The sequence below is a fragment of the Mya arenaria genome, chromosome 8 (assembly GCF_026914265.1).
Source record: "Mya arenaria isolate MELC-2E11 chromosome 8, ASM2691426v1".
NCBI lineage: Eukaryota > Metazoa > Mollusca > Bivalvia > Myida > Myidae > Mya > Mya arenaria.
This window is the reverse complement of record NC_069129.1, coordinates 63,870,339-63,885,164: the sequence shown is the minus strand read 5'-3', so window position 1 is coordinate 63,885,164 and position 14,826 is coordinate 63,870,339.

Below are 14,826 nucleotides of genomic sequence, written 5' to 3'. Positions count from 1 at the left end.
AATAATTCCCTGGGTCCCAAACGGCGATAAGATTTGTTTGCAACGGGTGCCACGTTAAATGTGTCGAAAGTTTTCCTTTGTATTAATTTGAAACTTATAAAACCTAAACAGAAACAAACGGAAACCCGTTGTGATACCAACGGACTATCTGGTAAGATTCGCTTTAACAGCCTTCGAAAACCATTATAAAAAAGTCATTATTTAGTAAGTAGTTAAAAGGTTTATACATGTGTATGTATTGATTTTGAATAAGAGTGTCACTTAAATGGATTTTCGGTCAAGAACTTACGTTTAATTTCTTCTCAAACACAGGGCAACTGGTCCAAGATGAATAGTAAGAAAATATAAAATGTACCTTTATTTAACATATTTTGCCTATGAACACCATGATTGTTGAAGGTAAGTCGAAACATAAATGGAATATTATTGTATTTATATACGTTAGTACGCCATTGCCAATAACCTGAAAGTTATTTCAGTTCATGTTTGGACTTAAAATACCAAATATATAACATGACTTATAAAGACGATGCCAAAACTGGCACAAATGGTGAATGGATACAACTCAAACCATTTCTATATTTTACAATTTGCAACGCATGATTATCGCTTAATTCGGATTACATCGTATTAACCCATGAACATAATAATCCGTAACTACCCTCTGTTTACAGCCTTTACACTTACTTACCTTGCACTCTAGGGACACAATTCAGGTCATGTTGACTGTTATTGGTACAAACTCCTGTAAACACAGTTTGTTGTTATGTATTATGTGTTATGTATCATTAATATTACTATTCCCCAACGATCAAACGAACACACCTTTTAATTTGATAAGAAGCTTTTCAATTAAACAAAACATTAATTGGCAGATACATGTTGGTCTCCGCGTGATCGAATCAAATTAGTTAATATGTATAAAAAGCTACCAACAATCAGAACCACACTAGTTTATATAATGTTTTACATGTTTTCCCTGCCAATTTCAGTAACGCTTCTTAATAAAAATTAAATGAAGGAAAAAAAGATAAAAGAAGATTGGCTTTGAATTTGTTTAATTCTGCTGTCGTTTTAATTGGCTTTGATTGGTTTGTCGGGGGAGGGGGGAGGGGGGAGGGGACTGCCTTAATAGCACTTCACCTGTCATGTCTCTAATCTTGCACTTCAAGAAACAGTTACATGTGAATCATATTGAAGTTTCAATTTGTGATACCTTTTCGAAAATGTTTTTGTTTATCAGGTCAAAAATCCTCATGTTTCATCTTTGTTGAACACATTGTACTAACAAACGTACTTATAATCTGGCCATTATGTTTAACTGAACAAATTGTACATGCTTGTACTGACTAGCGCACTTTAAGTCAGGTCATCTTATTTTACTGAACACATTGTACTGACTAGCGCACTTTTAATATGAATATGGTGTTTCATTGAGCGCATTGAACTGATTAGCGCACTTATTACCTGACTATGGTGTTTCATTGAGCGCAATGAACTGACTAGCGCACTTATTACCTGACTATGGTGTTTCATTGAGCGCATTGAACTGATTAGCGCACTTATTACCTGACTATGGTGTTTCATTGAGCGCAATGAACTGACTAGCGCACTTATTATCTAACTATGGTGTTTCATTGAGCGCATTGAACTGATTAGCGCACTTATTACCTGACTATGGTGTTTCATTGAGCGCAATGAACTGACTAGCGCACTTATTGAAACTGAAAACTGAAACTGAAACTGAAACTATTTTATTTGATTAAACGCCTGTTTCTCTAAACATATTCAACGGCGTTTTACAATAAAACAATCATAGTAAAATATGCAAAATGATAAAATGTAAAATCACATTATCATCAAATGAATACGATACACTTTACATTCATCAGTAAGAGACAAACAACATCATGTTAAAGAATAAAAAAATAAAAAAAATCAGCAATAGGAAATATTGAGTATTCATGACATAAAGCATTTAGTTCTATGAAACCAGTTGGCACAAGTTAAATGTTACTTATTGCTCAGTAAAAACAGCACCAATACATTCAATGTAGTTATCATTAAAACAACGAGTAAAAATCTCTAAAGTAATGAGTTTTAAGATTTTTCTTAAAAACATCCAAAGATGGAGACTGTCTAATATACAAAGGCAACTTATTCCATAACGTTGGACCTACTGTACTGAAACCCCTATCATTAAAAGTTTTCCGTTTATTAAAAGGGGTTGAATAGCAATATTCTACATTTTTAACAGATCTAAGATTCCGTCCTGTTGATACTGGCTTGTTTAAAAGTTCAGTTAAATAAACAGGAGCATTGCCAATAAAGCAATTATACATTGTACATAAAAATTTAAAATTGATTCTAGCTTTGACAGGTAACCAATGCAGTTTGAACAAAGATTCCTTAGAACTGTCATATTTACTGCGACGTAAAACAAGTTTAGCGCACATATTCTGAATTCTCTGCAATTTCTGTATTTCGGTCTCAGAGATACCATACAAAATAGAATTGCAGTAATCTAAATGAGATATCACTAATGAAAGAACTAGAATTTTAGTTGCGTCCTCTGTCAGATATTTGCGAATGTTTTTTTATTCTTAAATAGTTCAACATTGCTGCTCTACATTTTGTTTTGACATGAGTGGTAAACCGAAGACATTCGTCTAAATATGCGCCTAGGTACCGTATACACTTAACGTTTTGAATAGTGTCACCAGCAATATCAATGTCTGTGGTACGACATTTATTTAGTTGTGCTTTACTCCCAAATATTATAAATTCTGTTTATGTAGTGTTCATTTTTAGTTTATTTGTGTTCATCCAGTTGTTGATGGTAACAGCACACTCTTCCAGTTTGGTTATTGCAGTAAGTTCATTAGTTACTGAAGTTGGCCGAAAACGTTTACTAGCTATATGGTCGTCAGCAAAGCCGTAGACGGAAATAGTTGGTGGAATGACATCAAAAAGAGTCCCCGCGTATGTTAGGTAAAGCCACGGGCCGAGACAGCTCCCTTGAGGTACACTGCACTCCAGAGATCGTGGATTAGATTTAGTAGAACCGATTTTTACACAACAACTACGTGGGCGCAGGTACGAGTCGACCCAGGCTAATGCGCTACCATTTATCCCATACTGATTTTGTAGAACCTCAAGTAGAATCTTATGGTCTACTGTATCGAAGGCGGCGCTTAGGTCAATAGCAATTAAGGCTGTAACCTTATTATCTGACTATGGTGTTTCATTGAGCGCATTGAACTGACTAGTGCACTTATTATCTGACTATGGTGTTTCATTGAGCGCATTGAACTGACTAGCGCACTTATTATCTGACTATGGTGTTTCATTGAGCGCAATGAACTGACTAGCGCACTTATTATCTGACTATGGTGTTTCATTGAGCGCAATGAAATGACTAGCGCACTTATTATCTGACTATGGTGTTTCTTTGAGCTCATTGAACTGACTAGCGCACTTATTATCTGACTATGGTGTTTCATTGAGCGCATTGAACTGATTAGCGCACTTATTACCTGACTATGGTGTTTCATTGAGCGCAATGAACTGACTAGCGCACTTATTGAAACTGAAAACTGAAACTGAAACTGAAACTATTTTATTTGATTAAACGCCTGTTTCTCTAAACATATTCAACGGCGTTTTACAATAAAACAATCATAGTAAAATATGCAAAATGATAAAATGTAAAATCACATTATCATCAAATGAATACGATACACTTTACATTCATCAGTAAGAGACAAACAACATCATGTTAAAGAATAAAAAAATAAAAAAAATCAGCAATAGGAAATATTGAGTATTCATGACATAAAGCATTTAGTTCTATGAAACCAGTTGGCACAAGTTAAATGTTACTTATTGCTCAGTAAAAACAGCACCAATACATTCAATGTAGTTATCATTAAAACAACGAGTAAAAATCTCTAAAGTAATGAGTTTTAAGATTTTTCTTAAAAACATCCAAAGATGGAGACTGTCTAATATACAAAGGCAACTTATTCCATAACGTTGGACCTACTGTACTGAAACCCCTATCATTAAAAGTTTTCCGTTTATTAAAAGGGGTTGAATAGCAATATTCTACATTTTTAACAGATCTAAGATTCCGTCCTGTTGATACTGGCTTGTTTAAAAGTTCAGTTAAATAAACAGGAGCATTGCCAATAAAGCAATTATACATTGTACATAAAAATTTAAAATTGATTCTAGCTTTGACAGGTAACCAATGCAGTTTGAACAAAGATTCCTTAGAACTGTCATATTTACTGCGACGTAAAACAAGTTTGGCGCACATATTCTGAATTCTCTGCAATTTCTGTATTTCGGTCTCAGAGATACCATACAAAATAGAATTGCAGTAATCTAAATGAGATATCACTAATGAAAGAACTAGAATTTTAGTTGCGTCCTCTGTCAGATATTTGCGAATGTTTTTTTATTCTTAAATAGTTCAACATTGCTGCTCTACATTTTGTTTTGACATGAGTGGTAAACCGAAGACATTCGTCTAAATATGCGCCTAGGTACCGTATACACTTAACGTTTTGAATAGTGTCACCAGCAATATCAATGTCTGTGGTACGACATTTATTTAGTTGTGCTTTACTCCCAAATATTATAAATTCTGTTTATGTAGTGTTCATTTTTAGTTTATTTGTGTTCATCCAGTTGTTGATGGTAACAGCACACTCTTCCAGTTTGGTTATTGCAGTAAGTTCATTAGTTACTGAAGTTGGCCGAAAACGTTTACTAGCTATATGGTCGTCAGCAAAGCCGTAGACGGAAATAGTTGGTGGAATGACATCAAAAAGAGTCCCCGCGTATGTTAGGTAAAGCCACGGGCCGAGACAGCTCCCTTGAGGTACACTGCACTCCAGAGATCGTGGATTAGATTTAGTAGAACCGATTTTTACACAACAACTACGTGGGCGCAGGTACGAGTCGACCCAGGCTAATGCGCTACCATTTATCCCATACTGATTTTGTAGAACCTCAAGTAGAATCTTATGGTCTACTGTATCGAAGGCGGCGCTTAGGTCAATAGCAATTAAGGCTGTAACCTTATTATCTGACTATGGTGTTTCATTGAGCGCATTGAACTGACTAGTGCACTTATTATCTGACTATGGTGTTTCATTGAGCGCAATGAACTGACTAGCGCACTTATTATCTGACTATGGTGTTTCATTGAGCGCAATGAAATGACTAGCGCACTTATTATCTGACTATGGTGTTTCTTTGAGCTCATTGAACTGACTAGCGCACTTATTATCTGACTATGGTGTTTCATTGAACGCATTGAACTGACTAGCGCACCTATTATCTGACTATGGTGTTTCATTGAGCGCATTGTACTGACCAGCGCACTTGTTATCTGAATATGGTGTTTCATTGAGCGCATTGAACTGACCAGCGAACTTGTTATATGACTATGGTGTTCCATTGAGCGCATTGCAATGATTAACGCACTTGTTATCTGACTATGGTGTTTTATTGAGCTCATTGAACTGACTAGCGCACCTATTATCTGACTATGGTTTTCATTGAGCGCATTGAACTGACTAGAGCACTTGTTATCTGACTATGGTGTTTCATTGAGCGCATTGAACTGACTAGCGCACCTGTTATCTGACTATGGTGTTTCATTGAGCGCATTGAACTGACTAGCGCACTTGTTATCTGACTATGGTGTTTCATTGAGCGCATTGAACTGACCAGCGTACTTGTTATCCGACTACGGTGTTTCATTGAGCGCATTGAGATGACTAGCGCACCTATTACCTGACTATGGTGTTTCATTGAGCGCATTGAACTGACTAGCGCACTTATTATCTGACTCTGGTGTTTCATTGAGCGCATTGAAATGACTAGCGCACTTATTATCTGACTATGGTGTTTCATTGAGCGCATTGAACTGACTAGCGCACTTATAATACAAATATGGTGTTTCATTGAGCGCATTGAACTGAATAGCGCACTTATTACCTGACTATTGTGTTTCATTGAGCGCATTGAACTGACTAGCGCACTTATTACCTGACTATGGTGTTTCATTGAGCGCATTTAACTGATTAGCGCACTTATTACCTGACTATGGTGTTTCATTGAGCGCATTGAACTGACTAGCGCACTTATAATACGAATATGGTGTTTCATTGAGCGCATTGAACTGAATAGCGCACTTATTACCTGACTATGGTGTTTCATTGAGCGCATTGAACTGACTAGCGCACTTATAATACGAATATGGTGTTCCATTGAGCGCATTGAACTGAATAGCGCACTTATTGCCTGACTATGGTGTTTCATTGAGCGCATTGAACTAACTAGCGCACTTATAATACGAATATGGTGTTCCATTGAGCGCATTGAACTGAATAGCGCACTTATTGCCTGACTATGGTGTTTCATTGAGCGCATTGAACTGAATAGCGCACTTATTGTCCGGTCATAGTCTTTCACGGAGCCACTTGTAGTCTGGCCATCTGAGTCAACTTGAATGATTTATTTACAATTTATTGAAAGGAAGCAAACAAGTCAATATTATCTATTTAATTATTTATTTATCATAACTTCAAGGGATATCCAAACTTGGAAGACATGTAGAATACATATATCACAGATAATAAAATATTTTATCACATTTAATTTAGAAATACAATTAATACAATAATTCGTCGCAGTATTATAGATAAATGTCGTGTATTTATATGAACACAAAAGGTATTGAGCCCTCATGTATTCAAAAAGGCGTTAAGTTGACAATGCATTGGAATCCTAACAGATTATTTCGACATGGTATAAATATTGTACAAATAATATAATAGCACACACATGTAATATATCTCACAATTCACACGGAAAGTGTGTAAAACTCTTTGGCACATATAGAAAAAATATCATGTTAAAGAATATACAATAAATTAAACGGTAATTTATATTTAAATATATATATAAATATATATAACATGTAAGGTATAAGGTTCTTAGCTCGCTACCCGCTGCTACCAATATATACGGTTGTTGATTCCTTTTCCGAACATCTTACGACGAGCGAATCGTGTGAATCGTTGTTTTATAACATCTTTTTACACCCGAATGGCTTCATTTGTTGAAAACGACAAAGCTCATTTTGATTTTCCAATTAAAACGTTCAATGTTATTGCTGACACATTTGAAAACGAACATATTCGTTACCCACTCGTTGATAATTGACAATAACTACAAGATGGCTTTAGGAAGTTTCATGGCCATGTATTAATCAGCGTAATTTCTTTTCTCCCCATAAAGAGACGGTCTCTACCGCTTTGTAAGCTCCGAATAAGGCCAAGGTCTTAATCACCCCGCTAGTTCCGAGCCCGCTCCCAAACGGTGCGGCCGCCCGTTCCCGTCGACAGCCGGGGCATTTCTCGTCGTACCCGTCGCTCCAGTCACGCGACCCAAATGGGCCACTTCCGGCGATGCACGAGCCGTGGTGGACCCCTTCCGTTTGTCGGCTGTCGTTACTTCCACTCGACCACCCGCTCTGTCCCCAACTTGATCCCCAGCTCATGGTGAGAGGTAGGATGTCAGCCAATAATTAGCAGTATAAATAAATTCGAAGCTCTGCAGTTAAGTTCTCCCTGACAGCCTCAGCAGCCTACATGGAAGAAAATCACAGTGAATAATTAATTTTTGCAATTCATGTAATATATCAGTAATGTATACTTATAAAGAATGGTAGATTGTATTATTCTATGTAATCACAAATCAACATGGAAACTATTGGTTATCTTAATGATGGCATCATTGAGCAACAGTTAAAACACTTTATGGATTTTATACTTGCAGAAAAAATAAAAATGTTCCTGTTTTTTCGATATCAAGCCTTTTAAGGGTTATTTTGTTTTGTTTTAAGGAATATTTTTGTAAAGTTAATGTTAATGGAACTCATTAATTGAAATCTCATAACTATGGTTACAATTAGTGTTTAATAAAAAAAATTGAAAGTATTACGTCACAGCGCGTGACTCATCTGGCATGGGGGGATGCCAGATGGAGTTTTCCAGCACGGCTAAAATCACCGGAAATGCCTATCCGGTGTGCTAGAATAAGTTATCCCGCATCATAGTTACTTTATTCCATTAGCAGAACGTGAGTTTAGACGTTTCATTAGTTACTGGCCCCAATTTCTCGAAACTTATTAAGCTTAATAGGCTTAAGTCGCTTATTTCAATTAGCCAAAATACATACTGAAAATGGATTCTGATAAATGAAAAATGGTTTATTCTGATAATCATACAGATTATTCCTACATAATTTCTAAAAATTCTTGAAGAAGTGAATATAACTCATTTTATAGAACAACAAAAATAGTGAGATTAGCTTAATCCTGTTGTAAGGGACTTAGTTTCGAGAAATTGGGGCCAGTAACTTATCAAAATACGCATAGCAAGAACCAGGACTTACCTCAAAATTGCCGATCAGTGGTCTTCAACTTTTCAACAATTCAAAAATTAGTCTTTAATTTCTTTTCTTACCTCATTTCATTTCTCAGCAACTATGTACTTTAAAAATAACTGTACATCGTTTTTAAATACAAAACTGTTGGGAAAACAATTAAAAGCAAGTCCTTATTTGGAGGTGAATGGAAAAATGTAGGTACGTGATGCATTCAATAACGACCACAAAACGTATTTTTACTTACTCATTTGGAAAGTTTTATGTATTTATTATATAACGTGTCGGGGATATTTCATTAATCATATTAAGTTTGATTTAACTGCAACTGAACGTGGATGTAGTCTAGTTTAAACCGGCTCAAACAGTTAAAGAAATGATGGGTGGGGAGTGCAGTATACTGCAAAAACATGTTTAAAATGAGTCAGTTAACCTGCTTGTTTACTTCATGTGATAATTAGACATGTTAATGTGGTTTTCCTGTTGTAGAAATGATAAATTAATAACGTTCTTTATAACCTTTTTACGGTTTATGATTTTGTTTTTAAAAAAACAATGAAATGTAGAAAAGTAGATCGTAATGCAAAATATAGTACGTTTTGAATATTTCAGCTTGAGGCGAATTAGAATGTAAATGCATGGCTATGAATCCATGTATGTATGTAATGTATATGAAGACGCTTTAGCAATATCATTTCTGATGTCTCAAATCCTTGTCCCAGTCATCCTTAAAGATGCACTCTTACTTCCAAATAAGATATTCCACAATTAAAACAATTGTTTTAATATATAAAAAGGATTAGTAAAGGTCGAAAACAATGGTTCCTATGACGGATACCGAGTTTAATTTTGACAGAAACTAGCATAAAACACGCTATTTCTACCTTATGAGACTATAGTAGACCACAGTAAATCTTTTAGCATTCACCAATCATTTGGTATTTTTGAGCTGTCTGCTATAAAAACACAATTACAATCTTGTTATCAATAATTAATATTTTCCATAAATGCATTATTTAGTATGAAGTAAGTAGTTAAAGGTTTATCATTGAAAATTGATGTTTGATATACATGTATAGATTTTGAATAAAAGTGTCACTTTAAATTTGATTTTCATGTGAGCTATGAGACATTTATAAGATATTAAATATAAACATGAGTTGAGATGACAAGACAGGTTCACATTTTGAAAACATCTTGTATAGGTAATAGTGAAAATGTCGTGGTCTTACATAGACTATATGAAATTAACCAATATACATGAAGATAATAACCAGTATATATGATCATTGAACCTTTTGAAGTGTTTTGTGAGACAGAACTAAGTGCAAATGTTCTTTATTGGAATTTATTCAAATATTTCATTCAAACTTTGGATCGATACAAAAAAATTGTTTACATAAGTAGTAAAAATTCCTTCTTAGAATACTGCCTGATAACATTAAACTATATCAATACAACATTAGTTCGTGTAGTGTTTGTGATTTTTGCTCAGTTCATATATAGATATACTCGAACAAACATATGTTTTGGGACTGCCATGTAACGCCGCATAACAGCATCGCCGCATAAACGAAATCGACCATGTTTATGCGGTGATTTTCGCGGTGAGCCCGCCACTTAACGCCGCATAAAAACCAATTAAAACACATAGTCCTACTAGTACAATAGTGGTCATCATCATCATCAACGTCATCACCACCGTTTTTGTTGAAATAATAGAACTCTTTTTTTAGCTTTATAATACATGGTTTAGTTAATCCTCTTTATGTGGCATAAAGGCGCAGTTGCGCCCCATATAAGCAATTTCTGCTTTATGCGTTGAGCGTCGCCGCATAAACGTGTTCGCCCTGTTTATGCGTTGAAAATCACCGCATAAACAAAAAACACGGTTATGCGGCGATGCTGCTATGCGGCGTTACACTGTCACACGACCCAAATTTTTCGGAACAAAATACCATGCTCTCTAACAAGCATATTTCAGGCTACTACATAGACAATCTGTTACAGCGACGCCACTTTATTGTCACTTCAAGTCACGAAAAGGGAGACATGATTATGCAATTAACTTTGGGATACTTAATTAAAAAGATTTTATCTTCAAATCAAAGTGTGAAGAAAATACGCCTATTTTTGTGGTTTTTGTTTCATATTTTTCAAAAAAACTTCAAGCAGAAAAGAAAATAGCTATGGCAAAAAATAAAATACATACGTTTAAAGATATAAGGGGGCTAGCATTTAACAAGCTTAGTTCTTGATTACTGCAAATGCTGTTGTTTTTGTTTTCATAAAGCATAGCACGCTTAAGTCTCTTTTTTTAAGTTATGTAGATGATATATTTGATTCCGTATCACTCTTTAAAATAAGAAGTATGATATAAATAATGCCAATTTATTTGAGTGAGCTTATCTTAATTAATCCTGTTAAACTTGTTTGAGAAATTAGGACCAGATGCGTTGCTTCATAACTCCAGGAAATTAGGACCAGATGCGTTGCTTCATAACTCCAGGAAATTAGGACCAGATGCGTTGCTTCATAACTCCAGGAAATTAGGACCAGATGCGTTGCTTCATAACTCCAGGAAATTAGGACCAGATGCGTTGCTTTATAACTCCAGGAAATTAGGACCAGATGCGTTGCTTCATAACTCCAGGAAATTAGGACCGGATGCGTTGCTTCATAACTCCAGGAAACAGTCAGTCTGCTTGAGTTCCCTAGTGGCATTTTGTTACTTCTCACTCTACGATATAACAGACCACGACATTGTTGTTGCTTTTTTGTTGTGTTTCCAATTTCATTTTCTCAAATGTACATGAAGATCATACATATATTAATAAACTGTACAAATGTCGTGTGTCAAAATAAATCATAAGAAAGTATTTGAGTGTTCTGTTTTGGGGTGTTAAATAAGAAAATAAATAAGAAAAAGGAGTACGAAATGTAAGTAGGTAGTAGAAAGAAATGTGGATGAAATTTACATTTTTGAGTTGATGTTAACTTGCGTTGTAATAAATTATTTTAAAAGAAAACAAAAACAACATTTGCAGCAATGTAATTCACCGACTACAACAATGGATTTTAGTTTTTGATATTATGTTAGAATCTTACCATTTATTCTGTCAAAGCTTTCACTGAATACCGTTCTTTAGTTTTAAGTATTATTTTTGTGTAAATCCACTTACTGTAGTTACATATTATATTAAACTGTTCACACCAGACATTGCCTTTCAACTGATGTAAACAAATCTTATTACAATGCTAACTTTGTGGAGAACAGGCTTGAACCTGCATTAAATATGTGTCTCTTTATCAGAAATGAAAAGCGTTGCGAAGTGATTTTTTACCCAAGAAACAGGACATTTCAAGGTCAATTTAGGTGTATTACAGAAAAACGTAATTTGATATGATTTTAAAACATAAACACATTTAGTTTACATTTCTAAGGGTTCAACGGATATCATTTTATATCTCAGCTTAAAATGCCATCTCTCAAAATTATAGAAACAACAACATCAACCAATCTGATACCTTGCACTAGCACATTTATTTAGGTTATAGCTACAGCTGTCACAGGAGTGACGAATACCCCCGCGGACACAGAATGGAAATCTATTTCTTTGAAAAGAGGCCACAAGCCCGAGGTTATTGTACACTGCATTTCCACTTATCGTGCTTGACCAATGACTGTTCTTAAATTAAAATCCATTAAGAAATTTAGAAGATACGCTTCTATAATAAAGATATGTTTTTTGTGCACTGCTCTTCCTCTCATTGTGATTTACAATTGTATAAAGTTAAGTTCAATTTTATCCTTTAGTTTTCAAGTTAAAATGTGGAATTGAAAATTAACAAAAGACAATAACTCTGTGATAAGCTGAAATTGGGTTATGGTTCTTTACACTGCATTTCCTGTTTTGCGCTAAAGTGTGAAGTTTAATGACATTCCAACCAGTTGTTTTTAAGTTATGTTCAGGACAAGGAAAAGTAACCAAGGGCAATAACTCTATAATAACGTAGAATAAAGTTATGGTTCTAATACACTGCACATTTTTTCATTGTGTTTTACCATTGTGTGCAGTTTAATTTAACTCCATCCAGTAAGTTTTTATTATGCCCCGGGAAAGGAAAAGTAACAAAGGGCAATAACTCGTATTGTTTATGTTCATTGCACTTCATTCCATTATATTCTATCATTATATTAAATGTTATTGAATTCAATCCAGACATATTGAAGTTATGCTCCGGACAAAAAAAAACGAAAGACAATAACTCTGTTATTGGCTGAAATGGAGTTATGGTTCGCGTACACTGAACTTCCCGTCATTTAGCTTAACTAGACTATGAAGTTTTATACAATCCAACCTAGTAGTTTTCAAGCAAATCTCCGGACAAGAAAAAAAACAAAGGACAATTACTCTGTACTAAAATAGATTTTTGGTTCTTCAAACTGCACTTTTTCTCCTTATTTTCTATCATTTAATTAAGTTTCACTCAATTACATCCAAAAGTTTCGAAGTTATGCTTGGATCACGAAAAAGTAACAAAGGACAATAACTCTGTAATTAGCTGAAATAGAGTTATGGTTCTTGTACAATGCACTTCCTCACATAAGGTTCTATCAGCATAAGAAGTTTGATTAAATTCCATCTCGTAGTTTTAAAGATATCCTTCAGACAAGGAAAATTGCAACGGACCGAACGACCGACCAACCGACCACCAAGAGTGACACCAATATATACTCCCTTCAAATTCATTTGTATGAGGTATTATAATGCGTTGGTAAGTTAACAATATGTTGTCCTGATGTATTTACTTATTTTTTAGTTCTGAGCTATTGTTGAATTCACGCTAGAAATAAATTTATGAGTGAAGCTTTTGTCCCTAATAAAACGTTAAATAAAAGTGTACATTTGTTGTGACCTTTTGTTTTTTTGCGTATTAAGGGGAGACTATAACGATACACGCACATGAGAAGCATTTTATTTTCAAGCACCTGAACTAAATATTTACAATGGATGAGTACCCAGAAAAGCGAGAAAGAGAAATTTATGAACATTCTAGAAGAAAGACCCTTCGGCAACAATAGATTCATTCAAATTATGTATCCGCTGCAATCTAAGTATGTACCTGCCCCAGTTTCGGTATGTTCCAGCCGCAGTTTCGGCATATACCCGCCGCAGTCTCGGTATGTACCGCCGCAGTCTCAGTATGTACCCGCCGCAGTCTCGGTATGTACCGCCGCAGTCTCGGTATGTACCGCCGCAGTCTCAGTATGTACCCGCCGCAGTCTCGGTATGTATCCACCACACTCTCGGTATGTTCCAGCCGCAGTTTCGGTATGTACCCACGCAGTCTCGGTATGTACCCGCCGCAGTCTCGGTATGTACCGCCGCAGTTTCGGTATGTACCCGCCGCAGTCTCGGTATGTACCCGCCACACTCTCGGTATGTTCCAGCCGCAGTTTCGGTATGTACCCACGCAGTCTCGGTATGTACCCGCCGCAGTCTCGGTATGTACCCGTCGCTGTCTCGGTATGTACCCGCCTCAGTCTCGGTATGTACCCACCGCATTCTCCTTTTGTACCAGCCACATGTTCGGTATGTACCAGCCGCAGTCTCCGTTTGTACCCGCCGCATTATCGGTATGTTCCCGTCGCAGTCTCGGTTTGAACCAGCCGCAAATTACTATGTACTTGCCGTAGTCTCAGTATATACTAGCAGCAGTCTTGGTTTGATTGAGACTGTTCATTGACAGCAATGATGAACACAACAGAGTAAATGCGTCCCATATACGGCATATGCAGAATTCGATGGACCGGAAAGGCCAGAAAATAAACAGCTGTGCTTTTGATACAGGTGACTTGAATCTTTAAATGATACAGGTTTCAATAGAATTATGCCGCATTCACCTGAACGCTCGTTATATCAGAATTCCAAATGGCTCGTCTTTAATTGCAGCACTATGCACAGACGCGTTGCCCGAACTCTTAACACCCCGTGGTAACTCAGAAATTGCTGATGTCGTTAGAAAATGACTAGGCAATAATTTGCTGATAAGGACTGTACAGGTACGTTGTAGCGTGAGAATTATCAGACCGTGAGATTTGCAAGATCTTAGGGGATAGGGGGGGCTGAGGATCATTGTGTTTAGACGGTATTTTGTGAGTGGGTGGGGAGGCGGAGTAAGAGCATTTGGAAGCCGGGTCGGGATGTAGATTGAGGTGCTAGAAAAAGTCAAATGCAACTCAAATTACAGCAGAACACTTCAATTTTTCTTGAGCTTGATCAAATGTAAACGTTTTTCCTTTCACATACCTTATTTTTTGTGAGGTGAGGAGATTGGGGTGGGGATGGACCCAAT